Genomic DNA, 21,703 nt, shown 5'->3' on the forward strand with positions numbered 1-21,703 from the left:
TGCCGTTTGTATTTGCGACTTTACTTGAAGAGAGTCGGCATCGAATGACTTTTGTTTCAGCAGCTTTTTTTTTTATTTCTCTTCGCCCTCCACGGCCCTGAGGATGCGCCATTTTCTTTTTCTCATCGTTGGGTGTGGAAAACAGTAGTTACATGTGGCGTGACGCTGTTGGCGTATGAGGTAGCTGGTGACGTGAACTGTTTTCATTGTTGGCTAATTAGAGTCGAAGTGAGTGAATAATGTCCTTGTGGGTGCGGTACTCCTGTATTGCTCGAATGCAGTTCCCTCAGAAATCCGAAGAACAACATTGGGGACAAAAGTCCATCCTTAAAAGTTATCAATTCCTAAGCATACTGGACATCGTAGCAGTCACACCAGATGTCCCAGGAAGAAGTGCGAACTGAACCAATGTGTTAAGCGAGGTCAGGAGCAGCATCTCTTTGTGTCTTCGTATATGGCCAGTCGAGTAAGCATGTGCGCGGATGTACGTTGATACGGATGTAAATGGAGGCCACATGGATGCACAGTTGGAGCATGTTAAGCGAAAGGCCGACTCTACAGAATGTTTCAATGCGTTTCTGCGCATATTTGAAGCAGCGCGCATCATTTAACACAGTATCTTATAGCCGCGGAGTAAGAGATTATTGCATTCTTCAATTAAAATAGTTATTGATTTGATGGGAAGCGCATCCATTTTGGCGAGATTCGTTTTCTTTTTGTTTTTCATGCTGCGGGCATACCACTGTAGTATGATAGGAGGAGGTGCATCTTTTGAGACAGATGACACGGATGTTTTTGATGAGAATAGTGCTGCTTACAGGGCTTAAAGTCGGTTATGATCCCCCGCTGCTTCACAGACAGCGGGGGATCTCGGAGGGGTCTAAGACCCAGCACCAATATTAAACAGGGGTCCCGCACTGGAATGTATAAGGACTGCATAAATATGAAGCAGGTGCCGTTCTCATTCAAATAAGCGCGCTTTCGTGTACAGTTAATAATACCACGTAAAGGTGGCGCCACTACATATACCGCTTGCAGTGACGATGACTGCAGCGGCAGCGGCTTGGCTGGCTTGGCGCGGACTCATGAACACTGCCGTGTCTCTGTAATTCGCTTTTCTTTTTTTTTTTTTTCAGGACACGCAATGTCGTGCGGCTACCTCCGCGTTATTAAAACGTTATCTGAATAAAACTGTTAATGTAATTCTGTTCGCACGCATTGGGAAATGAAGCGAAGTCTACTTACCAAACAAGCTCGCTTATTATGATTAATTCCTTGCAAGAACTCCTGCGTGAAAGTTACTTACGCGCGGCTGCGGCGAAAATGTCGGGTGTTTCAATTACAGTAGATACCTTATATATCGAACCCGGATATATCGAATTGTTGCTTATATCGACCTCTAAAAAAATGTCTAATTGAAAACCCCGTACAAAAGTATGAGAGTGGTCTTCGCGTTTATCGAACTCGCAATTTAGCGGAGCATTGATGTTATAGAATCCCGCGCTGTTCCTCTGCAAGGGGCGTTTGTTCTAGTGGCGTCCCCACGATGGCTTTTCGCGCGTGAAGCGCGTGAAGGCAGGGTAACCTTGGCACCGGATGGCAGGGCTGCTGCTGTAAAAATGCCTACACCAGCTTTGCAGGTGTTCTACTGAAGAGCGTTAGCAATGACTATTATTTTTTTTTTTCATTTTTGGCAATGTTCTTTTTTTTTAATTATGCTTGACATTATTAACGATAATAATTGCAATTTTAAGAGCTTTAGTTCCCAATTCGGGTGCCAACGTGTTCAGCACGAAGCGACGAAGTGGCGTCCCTCTGCGATCACTGGTTTTCGGCCGCCACGACCCTCCAAAGGTCGGTTTCGGAGGAATTACGGTGTCGAAGACCAAATGTCGTCGGTGTGAATCTGTCACATGCTTAATCTTAACTCAGCTAGTAATTATGTGCTCCATATCGTACCGAATTGCCTGCATGACTCCGAACTCTCTGCGCCAAACGAGTGGGCCTCAATTTTGACAGCAATGGTGGATGCAAGTGGCCCAATCTCGGCACCCGTCCGGGTGACTTATGTACAGCGGAACGACAGCATATGGGCTAACTGCTGGCCCGGCGGCCGTGCGTGATCGAGGGGGATTGATCGATTGATTAAAACTATTTTCCCACCTATTTAGGATGCCCCCTACTCCCCGCTTTTGGCACGCAGACCTGAGGAACGTGAGAAACCGCCCAAAAGCAACATGTTCCGCTAGCGCACCAGGAACAGAAAAAAAACAAAAAACAAAAAACAACTGATAATCACTGTCGTAGTTCCTGCGGGATCCCTTTTTTTCGGTGTTACTACTGTCGCATTTGTGCTAAGCTGGCCGGTGTGAGGAGGAAGAAGGCGCAGCAGGGAACCTTTCACTAGAGAAACAATGGTAAAGCAAATTGGTAAGTTGATATCTCATTAGTCGTTATATATTGTACACCGATATTTTAAAATCTTTTGCTAAATACCTTTTTAACATTGTATTCACTTTTTGAATGTTATTGAGTATGTAGGGACCTCGTTAGTACACGATTTTGACATGTCCGGTTTTGACGCCATCACGGCTCAACGGTTGTCAGTTTGGGCCATTGAGTAATGGTAGGGGATATTTTTAGAGGGGAGCCCGCTTGGTTTTATGCAGATACCACATTTATCAGGATGTTTGACTGCTGACATCAATTATTACTTGCGGCAATTAAACAAAACGTATATAACAGGTCTTGGAAGAAATGAAAAATTGAAAATTTTCCTATCACATCACGAACCGAGCCATGCACTGACGGTGGTAAAATTGGTGAACAACAACGAAACAAAAATGGGGGAATAAATTCACACCTTTAGCTTGAGCTGTTATTTAACACTTTCTTACTTCTGCCTTCTTCCTATAGACGCTGCTAGGGAGCGCAGGAAAACGGAGCATGAAAAATGTGTAGCAGCTAAGGGTTGCAGGAACGCAGTCGTCATGAAAAACAGGGCACTGTGGAAATACAATAGATACTAAATGGTGCGACGGATTTAGAGAAAGGGGTGATGGTTTCTAGTCGGACTGTTGCCAATGCAGTCCTGTGTATGAGATCAGAGGTCCACGCACGGTTGGAAATTAAGCAGCTTGAGATAGGCAGGCTTGCTTTTGGAGCTCATGGAAATACACCAAATCCGGGAGTGTAGGGTGGCCTGGGATAGCCTTCATTCGAGGGCAGGGAAGCTGGCAGCAAGAAAGCGTTTGAGGAGCGATTAAGAGAAATGGGGGAAAAGCGATGGGCTAGGAAAGTCTTCAGTTACCTCTACATGATGAATGTTGACACAAAGTGGAGGAGGTGGACAAGAAAATTGGCTAGCAAATATTTTGACAGCAGTAGGGGAACCAGCCAGGAATTATCGGTTAAGTAAAATGTTAAAGAGAGAGAGAGGAGTCTGTGGAAAACACGGATGCAGACCAAATCAGCACTGCAAATGTACAGAGCATTCAAGAAGGAAATAGTCAAAGAAAACATTTACGATAATTCTATGGGCAGCTCATTATTGTTCGAGGCTAGGAAAGGAGTACTGTGGACTGAGACGATCCGAGTCAAGTACCAAGAGATAGGCACGTTGTGCGGTACGTGTGGAGAGGAGGAGGAAACGGCTGAGCGCTTAATAATTTCCCGTAAAGGGCTCCACCCTATAATTCAAGACGACGAGGCAGATTTAGGCAAAGCATCGGGGTTTAAGGATAGTGGAGGAAAAATGAACTTTGGATGGGTAGAAAAAATCAACGACGGTTAGCTGATTGCGGGCTGAAATTAGGGCAAGAATAGGTACAAATTATATTACTACTCACGGCTAGGCGGCGTGTGCCATCCATTCAGTGACGTCACATTTTAATCATTATGGTGGCGCACCACCTTGTGATTTTTCTCGGTGGTCACGCGGAGTGATGACATCATAGCTATGGTGGTGCGCTACCATAGTGGTCATTCTGTGATGACGTCATAGACATAATGATGAGATACTCTGTCTTACGTGGGGTGATGATGGCGTCAAAATATCCGGTTGACCTCACGGTCACTTGTGAATGATGTAATACCTGTGATGGCACGACATCTTGACCCCCATGGTGGACACATATTGGTCACCACCTTAGCTTTCAGGAGAGTAATCACGTGGTTGCAATGACGTAACACTAGATTGCAATGCTACGGCAATTGATCCCATACTCGGCCACCATCTTGAATCTAGGACCGACACGAAATGTACAAACGCTAGTAAGAGCTAACGCTCTCAAAACCGATTGACAAGGTACGTGAACATCGAGACAGGCTGAAAGTGCCTAGCTTGGCGGATTGTTTTCAACGCGATACTAAAGTCATGCAGGAAAGCCGAAATTCGGTGCATTGGTAGTTGTGCGATAAAGCCAGCCTTGCTGACCGAAGGCTTGTGGCGACTATTACAGAAAAGAGACTTCACAGAAATCTCAGGGGATGAATGTACGTAGAAAATTCTGTGTATTATAGAGTGTAACAGAATGTATGATTATTGAAATGAAATTATCCAATATACTTTTTATCTTTGATGTCAGGGCGCATGACTAAACTGTGAAGCTGAAGGCAAAATAGAAGGCGAGCCAGGTTTTAAAGATTTCAGAACTGATATCGTAGTTCATGAAAAAAAAAAAAAAAAAAAACTTTTGAAAGTTCTTTTAGTTAGTTTCCCCTCATTACTCATCGCTATAATGGAACCGCTTGAATGAAATGCAGACCCATTTTCTGTCCTTTATAACGTAGGAGAGGTTGTCATTTCCTTGATGATGCCACGTGCAGGAATACTAATTTTATTGTGAACTGCGGCAAAACAACTTATCAAATGCAGATTTTTCATATGCAGATTTCTCAACGAATAGCTGCGCGTGGACGCCGATTGAGAAAGAAGAAGGAGAGGGAAAAAACTTTATTAAGAAGCATTATTAAGCGTCGAGAATTCCCTGAGTCAGGGTCACTAAGGCCAACCGGTCCGTCAGCTGGTCCGAGGCTAGCCAAGCCCGCCACGTTAGGGAGAACGGTGTAGAAAATGAGGGGACGGATTTGCAACGGAGCAAGGCAAAATGCGGTGTGAAATGTGGATTTAATGGTTGGTTGGAACGTCTAGCGCTGGCAGTACTTTGGGCACAAGGGATCGAATTACCAGCCGCAGGGCACAGCTTCAGCGCGAGCGAGATGGGCGCCGGAGACAAGCGATGGTGATGGCGATGCCGCAGCGTTTTCTGTTCTTTGTCTTCTTTACATTTCCCCCGCGTGAAGAAGTCGCCATCCTGGCGACTCAGGGAGAAGAGACGACCAGAGGGTTGTAATATGGCTTGAGGCGGCTAACGTGGACAACCTCGCGGCCGCGACGGCGGTGGTCGGAAGAAGGGGTGACTGGCTCGATGACGTAGTTCACAGGGGATGTGCGTTCCAAGACGCGATAAGGTCCGTGGTATTTGGTGTCTAGTTTGTTGGTGGCAGGAACGCATAGCCAAACGAAGCTGTCGGCCAGGAACGTGGGAGCAGGGGTATCGGTATCATGCTGATCTTTGCGATAGCCTTGAGTGTTGGAGGTAAACGTGCGAGCTAGCTGCCGGCATTCCTCGGCCTTCTGTGCAATATCTGACAAGGCACTGTACTCAGAGGCATCTGGATGGTATGGCAAAATTGTGTCCAGAGTACAAGATGGTTCACGGCCATATAAGAGAAAGAAGGGCGAAAACCCAGTTGTTGCTTGGGTGGCTGTGTTGTACGCGAACGTTACGAATGGCAGTACCTGGTCCCAGTTGGAGCTTCCCGATTCAGATGTAACATACATTGCGAGCATGTCCCCAAGCGTACGGTTGAAGCGCTCCGTGAGGCCGTTTGTTTGTGGGTGGTACGCGGTTGTAGCCCGATGTATCGATTTGCAAGACGACAGGAGCTCTTGAACTACTTCGGAAAGAAAGACACGACCTCTGTCACTCAGTAGCTCGCGAGGGGCGCCGTGTCGAAGAATGAAGTGGTGTAGAAGAAAATGGGCTACCTCTCGGGCTGTCGCCGCGGAAAGTGCAGCAGTCTCGGCGTAACGGGTCAGGTGATCGACTGCGACGATGACCCATCGGTTACCAGCGGCCGTGCATGGTAGCGGACCATAAAGGTCGATTCCCACGCGATCAAACGGGCGAGCTGGACAAGGTAAAGGCTGGAGAGGGCCAGCGGGGTGGCGAGGAATCTTGCGTTGTTGACAGGCGGTACAAGAGCGAATGTAGCGCCGTACGAAATTGTACATTCCCCGCCAGTAGTACCTCTGACGAATTCGATCATAGGTTTTGAGGACGCCGGCATGAGCGCTTTGAGGGTTAATGTGATGGTGGGCACAAACCTCGGAGCGGAGGTGGCGCGGAATGACAAGAAGCCACGTTCTGCCGTCTGAGTTGTAGTTCCTGCGGTAGAGAAGGCCGTCCCGAATGGCGAAATGGGAGGCCTGTCGGCGGAGTGCCCGAGGATGCGTAGCCGCGGAAGTAGTGCCAAGGATATCCAGCAGGTTAGAAACCCAAGGATCTTGTCGTTGCTCGAAAGGCATATCCTCAATGGTGAGTGCTGACAAGAATGCTTGAGGAGGGGACGATGAGTTAGGCGAGCGCACCGGTGACCGAGAAAGAGCGTCGGCGTCAGAGTGCTTGCGGCCAGAGCGGTACACTACACGGATGTCGTATTCCTGAAGCCTGAGAGCCCAGCGCCCGAGACGGCCAGACGGATCCTTGAGAGACGCGAGCCAGCAGAGAGCGTGATGATCTGTAACTACCTCGAAGGAGTGGCCGTATAAGTAAGGGCGGAACTTCGTTACAGCCCACACGATTGCTAAGCACTCTTTTTCGGTAACGGAGTAGTTGGACTCGGCTTTGGTGAGAGCACGGCTTGCGTATGCGACAACGTATTCGGAGAAGCCAGGCTTGCGCTGGGCGAGGACGGCGCCGAGGCCAACACCACTGGCATCGGTGTGAAGTTCTGTAGGTGCAGTAGGGTCGTAATGGCGAAGGATTGGGGGTGACGTGAGAACATTGCGCAGTGTCGCGAATGCATCATCGCAGGCTGGCGACCAAGAGGAGAGGTTAGGGGTGCCTTTCAAGAGCTGTGTAAGGGGGGCTATGATGGTTGCGAAATTCCGAACAAAACGACGAAAGTACGAGCAGAGGCCCACGAAGCTTCGCAGTTGTTTCAAAGTGGTCGGTTTCGGAAAGTCAGCGACGGCGCGCAGCTTCTCAGGATCAGGCAGAACTCCATCTTTACACACAACATGTCCGAGTATTGTGAGCTGGCGGGCACCAAAGCGGCACTTTTTGAGGTTGAGTTGAAGACCGGCGCGGGTTAGGCAGGTGAAGACCTGGCGAAGTCGAGTCAGGTGGGTCGGGAAGTCGGTTGAAAAGACGACGATATCATCGAGGTAGCATAAACAGATGTTCCATTTCAGGCCGCGCAGTACAGTGTCCATCATTCTTTCAAATGTGGCTGGGGCGTTACAGAGTCCGAATGGCATAACATTAAATTCGTATAGTCCGTCTGGAGTAATAAAGGCGGTCTTAGGACGATCCGCCTCTGCCATGGGCACCTGCCAATACCCGGAGCGTAAATCGAGTGAGGAAAAGAATTCTGCGCCTTGCAAACAGTCTAGGGCATCGTCGATTCGTGGGAGGGGGTACACATCACGACGAGTGATTTTGTTGAGGCGGCGATAATCAACACAAAATCGTATGGAGCCATCCTTCTTTTTAACTAGAACCACAGGAGACGACCATGGGCTACAGGATTCTCTAATTACTCCGCGTTGCAGCATGTCATCGACTTGTTGGGCAATAACACGGCGCTCAGTCGGGGACACCCGATACGGCCGCTGATGGAGAGGTGGGTGAGCGCCAGTGTCGATGAGGTGGGAAACGGTCGTCGTGCGGCCCAAGGAAGATTGCGGAATGTCGAAGGAGGCGCGGAATTGGTGTAGAAGGTCAAGAAGTTGCTCGCGGTGGCGCGGTTCTAGAGCGCTGTCCACGGAATGGTCAAAAAGGTCCCGCTGTAGCGGATCTGAAGCCACACGAGTTGGAGTCAAGGCGTCAACTTGGCAAACAGGGAATGACACATCATCAAAGGTGAACAGAAGGTCCACGGGCTCGATGCGGCCGAGGCACTCCCCTTCGATCAACATAGCGGGAGAGGGAAGAGGATTGGATACCAGAAGTGTGCTAGCGCCGTTTTTCATGTCAAGGACGGCAAACGGCAGCGGTAAGTGGCGGCGGCGGCAGACAACGTTAGAGGGCACAAAGAGGACTGTCGCGGCGGTGGTAAAAGAGGCAGTGAGGGGAACCAGAACAGCGCTAACGGGTGGGATGGTTGTGTCATGTGCTACGAGGAGTTTGGTCGCAAAACGAGGACACGGCTCGTGGAGCAGGGCATCAGACGGTGCATCACTCGATTCAATAAGCTCTACTTGAGGACTGGCGCAGTCAATGATAGCATGATGCTGGGACAGGAAATCCCAGCCGAGAATGACGTCATGAGAACATGTGGAGAGAACGACGAATTCGATGATGTACAAGGCTGCAGCAATGACGACGCGAGCAGTGCAGATAGCTGTCGGCTGTATACTGTGAGCGGATGCGGTACGAAGCGATAGTCCCTCGAGAGGCGTAGTCACCTTTCGGATGGAGCGGCAGAGTTTTTGGCTGATAACTGATACAGCGGCACCGGTGTCGACGAGCGCAAGAGTATGAACACCTTCAACGATGACAGGAATAACATTCGCGGGATTAAGACGAGGACTTTGAAATTCGGTCGGATACGCAGTTCGTGCCTCGCGAACTGCGGCGGTCAGTTTTCCGGCTGGGTAGCGGGTCGTCGGCGCATTGGCGAAATGGAGCGGCGACGTGGTGATGGCGAACGACGAGGGCGGAAGTCCGGAGGTTCAGGGGGTGCTGTTGGAGGACCCGATGGGACTGGGAACTGGGGGGCCAAATAAGGTGGCGCAGGCCGTGCAGCAAAGGCCATATTTATTCGGCGCCGGCAGTAGCGTGTAGTGTGTCCGGGGATGCCGCAGTGGTAGCAAATAGGCCTGTTGTCCGCAGTGCGCCATGGAGATGGTGTCTGACGCAAGGGGGGAGCAAAGGCTGTTGGTGCGGACCGCATGGGGGGCGAAGCATAGGCATATGCTGGCTCAGGCGGTGGACTTGAAGTGACTTCGGCATACGTGCGACGCAATACTTGAGGAGGAGCCGGCGCGAATGCTGGAGCGTAGCTCAGTGGCGCAACGCCGGACGATGAAACTGTGGGCGTGAGTAACGGCATTGAGGGTGCGACCGGAGCTGATTGAGGAACAGGATTAGGGAGGACTTCAGAGACATGCTGCTGGATTGCATGGCGAAGCTCCGGAACAAGGCCAGTTGTTGACGACTCCTTAAGATATGGCTGCAGGGACAGTTGGCGCGCGACCTCCTGACGTATAAAAGCCTTGATGTCTTCAGAGAGGCTAGATGACTCCCTCTCCGCGGCTAATCCAGCGAGTGATGCATCAGGCTGGCGAATCAAAGCACGCTCCTTGCGGAGTTCGTCGTAGCTTTGACATAGGTCGTATATTTCCTTGACCGTATTGGGACCTTTGGCGATAAGCATGTTGAAAGCGCCGGCATCAATTCCTGTGAGGACATGACGTATCTTAACGGCCTCGGTCATGGTCGGGTCAACGCGGCGACACAAATCAACAATGTCCTCAATATAACTGGTGAACGTTTCACCGGGCAGCTGTAGTCGCGATCGAAGACGCTGTTCCGCGCGGAGTTTTCGGACGGCGGGGCGGCCAAAGACATCAGAAAATTTAGTCTTGAAATTCGCCCAGGTGGAAAAGTCCGACTCGTGGTTTCGAAACCACAGATTAGCGACGTCGCTCAAGTAAAAGATGACATTGGTGAGCTTACGGTTGTCGTCCCAGTTATTGTGACGGCTGACCCGTTCGTAAGTGGTCAGCCAATCGTCGACGTCGTCATCGCTGCTTCCGCTGAAGGTAGTCGGGTCCCGTTGACGGAGCGCACCTGTGCAGGTGACGGGCGGAGGCAGGTGCAATGAAGTCGGCTCCGTCATTGGGGTAGTCAATGTTCTGCTGCGAAGTTCCAGGGCGAGATGGGTACAGGGAACTTCAGATTGACCTCCACCAAGTGAAATGTGGATTTAATGGTTGGTTGGAACGTCTAGCGCTGGCAGTACTTTGGGCACAAGGGATCGAATTACCAGCCGCAGGGCACAGCTTCAGCGCGAGCGAGATGGGCGCCGGAGACAAGCGATGGTGATGGCGATGCCGCAGCGTTTTCTGTTCTTTGTCTTCTTTACAGGTGTTCTAATTTAGTACAAGGTTCAGGACAACTCGGGAATGCGGGAAAACGTTTGATACGATATTGTATATGAAATATGACCTTCTTGGATATGATAGAGAAAAGATGGAGTGTATTTAGGTGCATGCGCCGAATCATTTGTAGTTGCGTGGTAGTGAGGGATTTGACTAGAAAGGTAGTGTACGAAGATATTTTCTAATGCAGCCATAATGAAGATTGACTTTTTTTTTTTTTTTTTTTTTTTCAATGAAGAGTTAGAGTAGCTTACAACATGAGCGAATAAGGGAGGGAATCGCAGGCGCCCGGTGCTGAAGTTCGCTGGCGAGACGATGCACTACCTCATTGCCTGGGATTCTAGTATGACCAGGAATCCACTTGAGTGTGACAGTGTGAAGATGTAGTTTGGCAAGAGCTTTATGTAGATTATCCTGTTGTTCTGCAGGAATACGACCGGTATGAATGGCACGTATAGCTTGCATACAATCAGTGTATGTGGTATATCCTCAAGGGTTACGGGGTTCTTGCGAGAGGTCTTGAATACTGGTGATTATTGGTAGGGTCTCTAAGGTTGCTGTAGGAGGAGGATCAGTGTAAGGACGAATAGCGTGTCACCACCTCGCTACCGCTCTCAACTGAGTAAGCAGCCGCTCCAATGCTAATTCGTGATGCGTCTGCGTAGACGATCGTCGAATCAGTAGGATGGATATGATTGGAAATGCGGCTTTTGAGAAAATGAAAAAGAAAATCTATATTGTGTAACTTTAAACACATATCGTACAGCAGAGCAGACTTTGGTGTTTAAAAATTTCTCATGCATTCTGCAGACAACATATGATAGTTTACTGTGTTCATACTCGACCGCACTATAGGAACATGCCGCATTTTTGTACAGAACACAGTGCAAAGTATAGTTAAAGTTTTACTTCTGCTGAGATTAAGGCTTCCACTGTAAGTTTACGAAACGCTATCGTTGCGCAAAGTCTGAAGAAAAATAAAGAAGAAAAAGAAATGAAAGGTCGAAATTGGAAATGATAGCTTCGTGCACTGTGTGGTAAAGAGAAATGACTTAAAATTTTCAGGCGTTCCAAATCTGTTTAAAACGTCGATGTGTGTAAAAATATCTTTAGGCGAAATATTATACAGCATGTAATAACACTTATGAATATGTATATAATGAAGAACATATGAGCAGGATATAAAAGAAAACACAAATGTTCTTCATAGCCATCCAATGTACTTGCGGTTCTGTGCTTTCGTGAAGCTTAAGCAATAATTTTAGCTTAGCTGTGAATAACGTATCAGGGAATTTTTATTCCCTGATAATCCCATCCCTCCTAATTCTCTAATTACCTAAACAGCGGTCGAGAGCCATCCCTTCAATTAATTAATTAATTAATTATTTATTTCATTTATTCATGTCACTTAGTAACATATATGTTCGTGTAAAATGAGACGTTAAAGGGAAGCTTATTTCAATTCAGTTAGGTCAAGACGTTCAAGATTACCAGAAAAAAAATCGGTGCGTTATTTCTTTTTTTTTTTTTTCAAAAAGAGAACAAAATTTACAAATCTTCAAGAATTAGAAGCGCTCTACAACACTGACGTATGCATTTACAATGAAGCGTTTGAAGAATATTCTTGAAAAATATTTCCTGCTATTCGCAGCAGCATTTGTAAGAAAAGCTGTCCATTTTACAGCGTGAGAGCCATTCTCCATGGCCAGGTATATTTTTGCTGCGCAATATATTTTCTCAACGAAATATTGTCTCATCGTTCTGTCCAGACATCAGCCTTAATATGTAAGCATTTTAAGGTGCCGACGAGCCATCTACTGCCTGATAATATCAGAAGTCGACCAACTTTTCTTTATGTGTAGGACACACGCTGCTTGTCGTAAGTTCTGTTATGAACAGTAAATGAATGTGGTAAATATGAGGTAATTAGGGAACTTCAAAAGTGTTACGACGTTTAGAAGTGTTCAAGCTAGGCTCATGATAAAGCAGACAAATCATGTATTTAGAATTATGGCGTTCATGTAATTAATGTAATATTGCGAAGTTTTGTAGGAAGCATAATTTGTTCGTTTCCGACTTTTTATTAGCAAAATTACTTTTGTTAATTCGAACGCTGCGTTAAAATTGCTCTACTGTGGGCGAATAATGTAATACACCTGTAAGAATGCCTCTTTTGTATCAGAACATGAGGGTTAGGACTATAGTGCTGCATTACAACATATAACTTATATGCGCTAACCTGTATTCCAAAGCTATTGACAGAATGGGCTGGCGCAGTTGTTAATAATTTGTTGTGGATATTCCTTAACCCATGTGTGTCTACTGATGCCATCGCTTGAAACATAGACTGGGAGATGATCGGCAACGGGATTATTGCGACCTTTGATCCGGAGTGCATATTAATTATTAGATGGCCAATTGAAGTTATTGACTTAGTGATAATACGACTGGAGGCATTGATCAGGTTATGGAAATTATAGGAATGTGATAAATAGTAAATACGAAATAAGATCGTATTAAGAAAGTTTATGCTAGCTTTCTTGCTAAATTACTCTGAGTAATTTCGTCTATAGTTATCTGAAATATGAGCAGGTAGATGTTCCATTATTCTCTTTCGGATTCACCATAAAAGCCTTGGGAACTGCCCCCTTCAATGCTTAGACGTTGTTTAATCAGGGAACAGAAACTATATACAAGGAAGTATGACATAATTGCCTTTCATGTTATCACGTCACTGCCTATAGTGTAACATTTTGCGGAGGCTTTGGCAGTCATTACCACCAGTTTCGTGAGGTTCAGTATACCTTTGGTCTGTGATGTCTGCCGGCCAAGCGCTTTTGGTCTGTGTCGGCCGCATGACTTGCCCAACTTGACGCGACTGGGTAGATATCTATTTTCCGTCGCCTTGCCACCAGCCATGCGACGACCCGACTGCTCCTGCCGAGCGAGGCACCAGAAAACGCATTAGCCCTTCCGCACGTCTCAATGCGCCACGATCCTTGACCTCCTGCTCTCAGCGGCCTTAGGACATGAAACTCCGTGATCTAGCATCCAAATACCCCAAATGATCACCCATCGCACCCATCGACCCTCTACCAATCGTTAGAGGGCCTAATAAATACTAAATATGAAATAGAACCTCAATCAGAAAGACATTAGCTCATGTACACCGTAACGTCATCCTTTTTATTTCCGTCCACTGACCGGGACAATCAGCCGATGCCACGGGTCGCTTTAGAGCTATAGCTTAAGATTTACTACCCCAGGTACAACCTAGAGTTTCGCTTCGCTTTGTACTCTTGATCTTCAAGCCAGACCAAGTTAAAACCAAGCAAGCACACCTCAAAGAGAACAATGTACGACTATGTGCCATATGTGTCATATTTACGCGCATAAAGTCGCGGTTTCGAGTTCCCCGCTCGTGTCACAGTGACGCCAGTCGTTGTCAAGCCACCGAAGTAGCGAGAACGTTGGACAATAGCATGCACAGCAGATACTCCTGTGCCCGGACTCTTTCCCCCCTTCCGCCCCTGGCGCGCCATTTACTCTTGGGGCATCACCAACGGTCCTCATGTGACGCCAGATTTGTCAAATTTCCTCTCACTAGTATCAAAATTGTGGCGCAACCGTTCTTCGTGCGGCGTTCCAGATGGTGTCATACCGTTTAGCTGACTAATTGACACGAGTCTGCTAGTCTAATTAAGCGATAAGGATTAGAACTGACTTATGCCCCTCTGATTGAATGCCCTAATTATTTCACTACACCACGTGATCTAGCGCAGCGCATTTTTTCTAATCGGACGCCTTTGCGCGAGCTAAGTTTCTCCTTCATACATGCACGTGAGCGGACGTCCTAATTGTCTCGAAATTTTTAATGACAAGTAAAGGGCGATGGAAGGTACTTGCGCGAGTGTTCCGCCTCGTGAAGGGCCACCCGAATATTAAAATCTACGCCATCACGTAGCTCGCTCTAATGAGGGGGCTGGGACAGGTCGGTCACCGCGGCTTGCGGCGGGGGCTAGCCTGCCACCAAATTTTTATCTTTTGTAGGCCGTCATTGCACCCGCCACCGCTTTGGTGGTGGACGACGGCTGTTGTTGCGGCGCGCGTCTTTCTCTCCCTCTAATTTTTCGTTTCTTCTCTATTTTCTCTTCTGTCCGCACGAGGCAGTGGAGGTGGCTCAGCTACAGAGCCAGTAGCAGGCCCGTGCATTTTCTCTTCCTTCTTCCCACAGCCACAACAACAACAACGCCATCATGTAATAGTTGGGTAACGGCTTAAAAAGAGAGAGAGATATAGAGAGAGAGGGGGGGGGCAGTTAAGCTCCGTTTTTAAGGGTGTGACGTGATAGTGTTAATGGCTCCCGTCTGGGGCTCACATTGCGGACATTGTTTTTCTTTTTTTTTTTTTTTTGCGCACACGAGCATTTTTCTACTATCTTAACTCTGCACCCCATTTGCGTCTCTATTAGTCGTAAGCTGCCAGAGTGCTAAAGACCACGCGGCATGGATATAAAGCCCCGTTCTAAGCAAGACGTACAAGCAAGCGTGCGTGGTCGCGCTCGAGATTCAAAACCCCGAATTCGATTCCCATCGCACCCTCCGAAAAGTACGGGCCAACTCGTCCATGTCGTGCATGCAGTCTTGTGACGTCACACAAATGCCAGATGTTAGACTTAATAATAGTATAATAATAGAGAAGCTGTCGCGTGGAGGCGGCTACAAACTAATACGTTCATGAACCCGGTCTGGGCGTTTCACGCGCTACCAGACTTTAGGGACAATGATCTCTGCAAACACTGTGGGGCGAGAGGGACCCTCGACCGCATAATTTGGGAGTGCCCACAATCTCCAGGGATAGGGCAAAATATTACAAGTAGAGAAGCCTGGGATACCCTGCTGCGAAGCGCGGACCCTGCGATCCAGCACCGCACCGTCCATCTGGCGGAAGAGGCCGCAAGAAGCCAAGGGCTACCTGCCAGCCTCTAATCCGCGGGCGCACGACTCCCCGTTTCCGATGGAATTAAAAGTTGTACAACCAACCAACCAAGACCAATTAATGCCCGGTCCTGTCACTTATCAACTACTTCTTACCAGGGATATGCCGGCGAATTTTCGCTGGTGGCGCCGACAACCAACGCTGACTCCATTTTCCTCTGAACAGGAGCCTTCACGTCATCGGATTAACAACATTCTTTTATGATCCGTCCCAAACCCTTTTGTTATTTTTGTTTTTGCTGTGATACGGTCGAGTCGATAGATACAGGTTCCTTGCCTCATATGCAAGGAACCAGTATTTTGCGGTTTCAGACGGAGGCGATGAAATTTGGCGTTCCGCTGCCGCAAGGGCAGGTGCGAGTGTCAACCAACAAACAAAAACAGAAAGGACCGGAGGCCGCATTGACAGCGTCTCAATAAATAGTGTCAGGCGGCGATCAAAGTGGGCCAGTCTGGCTACAGCGTGGGTCATAGGACCTAGACCCCTTTGCCTAAATACCACCATCGCCGCCCGGCGCTGCTCCTCAGTAATTGTCGTCAGGAAATGAACGGCCACACGCTCCGAGAATGTGTATACAGGCGTCGATTTTGTTTGTTTTCTGTATTTTTCCATCTCCAAGGAGCGCGAGAACCTTTGGAAAATCCCGCCGTGAACGCTGACAGAGAGGTTAGCGACTACGCTCGCACGTGCGTGAGAACACAGACACATACATGACCTTCGTCGTGCTCTCCGTAATGGCCATTTCAGACCTTCCCACTCCCCACCTGGACGATATTTGTTCCTCAAGGGCGTGGTGTTGCTGCCATTGCTGCTGACCGCTACATCGTCACTTCTCAATCTTCTTTCTTCTCTCTCACTGACTTTGTTCTCTTTATTTTCTTCCTTGCCATTTCCAACCGCGCTCTTGCTACAGAGCTCTACACAGCGAACGCGATTCGCGCCCGCAGTGGCGATATTCACTCGAGGACAACCGCGCCAATCGGCAGTTCTTTGTCGTTTAACTCACGCTCAACGCCTCGCGTCTTTCCCTCCCACAAACTCCGGTAAGGCAACAAAAGCTTGCTGCCGTCCGACTCTCCAATCTCGCACGTACGTTCCATATCGACAGCGCGGTGAGACTACAGAGGTGGTCGCGTGGCCGTTTCTCGATCTTGTGACGCAGCATTGGTCAGTAGGTCGTCAACAGCGTCAGCCTGTAGGCCTGTAGGCCTCGCGCATATATGTATGCGGAAAAAGAGGGCGTCCTTGCAGTGACATGCGCTATGTTTGTCCCACTGGGCGTCTCATTTGTCGCCTTAATTTCTTTTTTTTCTCAACACACTAGATGAGCTGGTGTAGCAGCGGCGTGATACTCGTATACCCTTAAGGCCACTCTGTTGCACTCACCCACGAGCACTCCGGGCTTATGCTTCATGACACAACATACTGTCGCGCGCATCACCTATTCTTCTATTCTTTTACCATGGATTTTTGTCCAGCTGGGCGACAACAAACGTATTCATCTTCGTCGACTAATCTCCACCCATGCGGTGCCATCTATTCACTAGAGGATCACGGAACTAGATACGCACTTGCTCCGCGGCTCGATCATTGCTTAAGTAGATGCCAGAATCCAGGGCTACTAAACGGCAACCTTACTTTACTGCTCCTTCAAGCCTGCAGGTAATAAGACGTCTAGGTTTCTGTTCACGAACCTCTTTTTTTCTATGCTGAACTGGACGCATTTCGAACTGCAGTCACCGTACCTTGCTTTCTAGAGGCCACATTGTCCTCCGCGCTGACGCCCTCCAAGCAACACTCCTATACTCTAAAGCGCCAGTAACAGCGCAGAAATGTGCCAGAATATGCGCCTTCAGTCGGCTTTCATCCAGCAATTCAGCCGAATTGAGCGGGTCCCACGTGATCTGCTGAGTTCACAAAGCTCTGCAGATTCTGCAACTCATTCGGAGACCCTGGTCTCACAATGTTTCGGTTGCACAGCATAGATGATGCTACCACTTTCTCATAAGAAAGAATCACCATGGCGCAGCACACTTGATCTCCTACTTCCCTGTGCGTAATCCTCCCCCAACGGTTTTAGCCGGCAGAGGAGGTCGCGCTTCAGAGGATCCGGATCGGAGTTGCCCTCACTCCTGTCGTCCCTCGGACGTGACCTCAATTTCGCCACATATATCCCCGCCCAGAGTGTCTTGTATGCAACTCCCAAACCACTATGGTAGATATTCACCATTTTTGGGCTTTCCCTGCGCTGAAGCCAAGAAGAACTCGACACTTGCAGCAGCGGGTCTGCCCCCGAACCCATTCTCACATATATTGTTTAGACGCAGGGGGCCAATCATCGGTCTCTAATCGACATCATTAGATTGGCCAATCTTTCCTCATTGATTTAGCACTCCCTCCCCTTTTTCCTTAAAACCTGCCTTTATGCCTTGAAACAATAACTTTATCGAAAAAAAAAAAAAGATGACACGTGTTGCAGTGAGACCACGTAGAGGTATAGGATGTTCCTCTTTGAGGTACCGGATTGCAGTCCGGAATTGTTAAGGCGCAGCGCATGCTTTCCAACGGAGCTTCTTTGTCCAGCGCCACCGGGTCGGGAGAGGCCCCATCCGGGTGTCTTGCAGACCACTGCATCCTCGAAAAGGGCACAGCTATAGCGCAACGGCTGACCTGTGCTGCCCCGTCTTCATCATCACGGCGGGGTCGCGAACCGTATTGTGTTCTGCCCGGGGCACGACGCACACATAGAGCCAGCGCCGCCGGTCCCCGGACGCCAGTCTACGGCCGCATCCGCGTTCGCGAAATGTTCCACCGCCGCAGAACAGGGCTTTAAAGAATGACGCACACACCACGACGTCGCGCGAATTGCGAGAACTCACGCCGTACGCCGTCGAGCACTTTATTACTCCTAATGATGTTTATCTCGCTGGCTCTTCGAGCTCGGGCGCTCTGACAATCGCCGCTATAGCAGCGCGGGAAAGTAAATAGAAGAATCGCTGTTCCACTGTGGAGACGTGTACCTCCGCCTCTTCCGTCAGCGCGCTGCGGCAATGATCCACAAAGAGGGAGACGAGCGGGACGCAAATGATCTCATCGCGTGGCCGTCATAGGCTGCTTGGCTAAGCTGAGCAGAAAATTTCTCCTGTAATGAAAACTTGAAAAACAGGCTCGTGATGAAATTTCTAATTTGTAACGCACCATCTCACCCTGCTTCTGTTTCTAATCGTTTTGAGAGAAAGGAGTTCTACATGCACGAATTACAATTTGAACGAAGTGCGGTGCGCGCATTTCTGGACTAGTTCGTATTTCGTCTTTGTTACGGAGGCAAGGCGAAACGAGCGGAACTAAAGTGAAGGCTATGATAGAAGCCGGATTTCAAGCTAGAAAATATTTATTTGAGACGTTTATACAGTGAAGTCACAGATTGATGCAACTCTCTTAAATATCTTGAAATGAATTTTGAGCAGTGTCTGAGGCGGTCGCATATGTACGGACTGGTACTTAATGCTGCTTTTAGCGCATGCACTTACCGGTTAGGCCCTTGGACAAAACCTGACAAAGCTATTTAGTTGAAGGCTGCCCTGAGGCGCAGTGAGTGTAAAAAATAAATAAAAAAATTGACAGGCTGATCATAAAACTTGATTCGAGAATGCGATCAGTTATATTTACTCTCGATGACAACATTCATGCTTTTATGTAATAATGCTTTTACTCTAAGCCAAGTATTTACACACGCGACAGAATTTTTCTTGTGGATGATTATGGACAGATATGGGCGACGGGTATGGCTCGTGGAAGGCGGAAGGTGGATGGGGATACAAGGTGGTGATGGGGAGCATGTGGATGGTGTGCCTGTAGCGCAGCTGATCTCCCCAATGCATTTCTTTCGTTTGGCTGCGGCGTGGAAGTATGCTCGCTCTCTCTCTCTCTTTTTGGAGGCGGGTCGTGTTAGTGGACGGTGCTACTTCTGGAGGGCAGAGCAGAACACTCTTGCGGGCTAGTCGGTGTTTTTCGATAACAGCCAGGACTACGCTAATAGGACAAAGGCAGCAGACATAGTAACGAAAACGTTGCCACAATCTCAGATATCTCCCCCCCCCCCCCCCCTCTTTTTTTTTTTTTTTGTGAGAAGCTTTTCTGGTAGGCGGATGGTTTACAAAGAACTGTACATCAGTCCTCTCCGTCACTGATGACTTGCTCCCGCTCCTTTTCAGTAACGCGTTCACCTGCCTGATAAAAATAAAAAATGAAATCGATTTCACGCTGTGCACTCAACTTGACATTGTGCAGGATGTGTAGGTACTAGAGAAGCGCGATGAAGCGACCACAAGACGGTAAGGTTTCGAATGAGTCTATACTTGAAGAAGGAACAGAGGAAGCTATAGAAGCCCGTCAACGAGTTAGAGGTAAAAGGGGATGCAGATGAATTTCGAATCTCGCTGCAGAACGCATATCTGATTTTAACCGAGGCTGACCACATTAGAGTTAAGTTAATGGGCGCAAATCTCACAGCTGTCATTGCGGAGTGGGCAGTAGAAGTTGGCGGTGTACGACTGCCAGACAGGATACAGGTAGACTCTCTCAAGAGGCGAAATATCTGATTAACAAACGCCAAAGTATGAAAGTATGTCTCTAACCGCACCGACCGACTATAACTAGGTAAAACTATAAAAGCTTTACCGAGGCACAAGGGATCAGACATAAGTATAATACTGAAGAGAACCGAGCACACTCTAAAGAACGGAAGCTGCCTAAAAGTGATCAAAATAAATTAGATAGAGTGTGCGGTAGAGAAAGAAGTGCACTGGCGTTGCCAATATGAATAAGACAATTACTGTAGCGAGATAATTCTGCAGAGATCTACACGGTAGCCGAAGTAACTAGAATGATAATGGGAAATGGTAGAGGCAGCAGGGACGTTTGGTTCGAACCCTTTTCCCATACATTTATTTCACCGTGGAAGAGCCGAGCACCAGGCCGGGAGAAATCTTGTATCCATTGGAAAACCGGCGTTTACGCGGCGGCGCCAGTTATCGAACCTGGTACCTTCCAAATGCGAGGCGGACGTTCTACCACAAAGTAATCTCTTCGATTCTCAAGAAAAATTGACCACCTTGTATACACAGTGTCTCATTACCTCAGGCGCATGGAAGAAAGCGAACGTTATCTTCTTCCATAGGAAAGAGGGTGTAAATGGCTTGAAAAATTGCAAACCCGATCAGCCGGTAGCCAAACCTCTTGTCTTGTTCTTGATGTCTGAATCCCCGGGCATGTCCGTGAAAGGGGCGAAGATCCACCTCAGCGACTGGCCTTGGGCGACTGGCCTTGGACACTTGAGGCATGTGCTCGGCACAGCTTCATCTTGAGAGCCCCATGGCACGTCACCGACGGTGTAAGGGCCGCCCTAGCCCTAATCTTTGATAAGCACACATCCTCCATTCTCGTTACGTATTGAGGGAGGTTGTAAGAACACGGGGGAATGAGGGCACGCACACTTTTTCCTAATGACGATGCTATAGGACCGGAGAGAGGAGTGGCGATCAAAAGGGATCGTGCGGGCGAGGTAGTCTTGTTAGGGGCTTGGTGTATAAGGGCGTCTGTTTTCTTATGATCAGTATTCTGAACGTCTTATTGTATTCAACGCACCTGAATTCGTTTCGTTTCGTGCTTTCTTATTTAGAGTGTGTATCTCTTGAGTAATGCTTAGTATGTTTGTAACTCTTGAGTTGTTTAATAGCCGCTGTAGAGTATAAGTGTAAATATGAGTTTGTATAAACGGTATGGTCGGTTCTTGGTTTTTAGGGTTTAGCGTCCCAGAGAAGCTCAAGATCCGGAAAAAAAGGACTCCGGGAATTTCGACCGCCTGGGGCTCTTTAATGTGCACTGACATCGCACAGCACAAGGCCGCCCACTTCATTTCGCTTCCACCGAAACGCACTCGCAGGCGGTCGGGATCGAACCCGGGTACTCCGGTACAGTAATCGGGCGTCTTAACCACTGCACCACCGCGGCGAGGCTAAACGGTATGGTAATTATTCTGTCGTTTGTAAAGCGCCATCCCACCATATATATTATTTATCAATAAACGGTACGGTATTTATAGATTACAGGTATGGTGGGATGGCGCGTTACAAACGAGAAATTTCATCACGAGCCGGTTTGCAAGTTTTCATTACCGGAGAAATTGTCTGCTTCGCTTAGCCAAGCAGTCTTTGATGGCCACGCCACGAAATCATCTGCGTGCCGGTCGTCCCACTCTTTGTGGATTATTAGCGCGCTGACGGAATCGGCAGAGGTACACGTCTCCATAGT

General features: G+C 48.3%; 1 protein-coding gene and 1 pseudogene across 1 annotated transcript in view; both read left to right on the plus strand.

Moving 5' to 3' along the window:
- LOC146199202 (uncharacterized) overlaps window positions 1-21,703 on the plus strand; it is a 220,516-nt gene that overhangs the window by 15,882 nt on the left and 182,931 nt on the right. The gene's annotated exons all lie outside the window — the stretch shown is intronic.
- LOC146199203 (uncharacterized) lies at window positions 2,415-3,793 on the plus strand (annotated as a pseudogene).

The sequence above is a fragment of the Amblyomma maculatum genome, chromosome 2 (assembly GCF_055883805.1).
Source record: "Amblyomma maculatum isolate TAMU_Amacu chromosome 2, ASM5588380v1, whole genome shotgun sequence".
Classification (NCBI taxonomy): Eukaryota; Metazoa; Arthropoda; class Arachnida; order Ixodida; family Ixodidae; genus Amblyomma; species Amblyomma maculatum.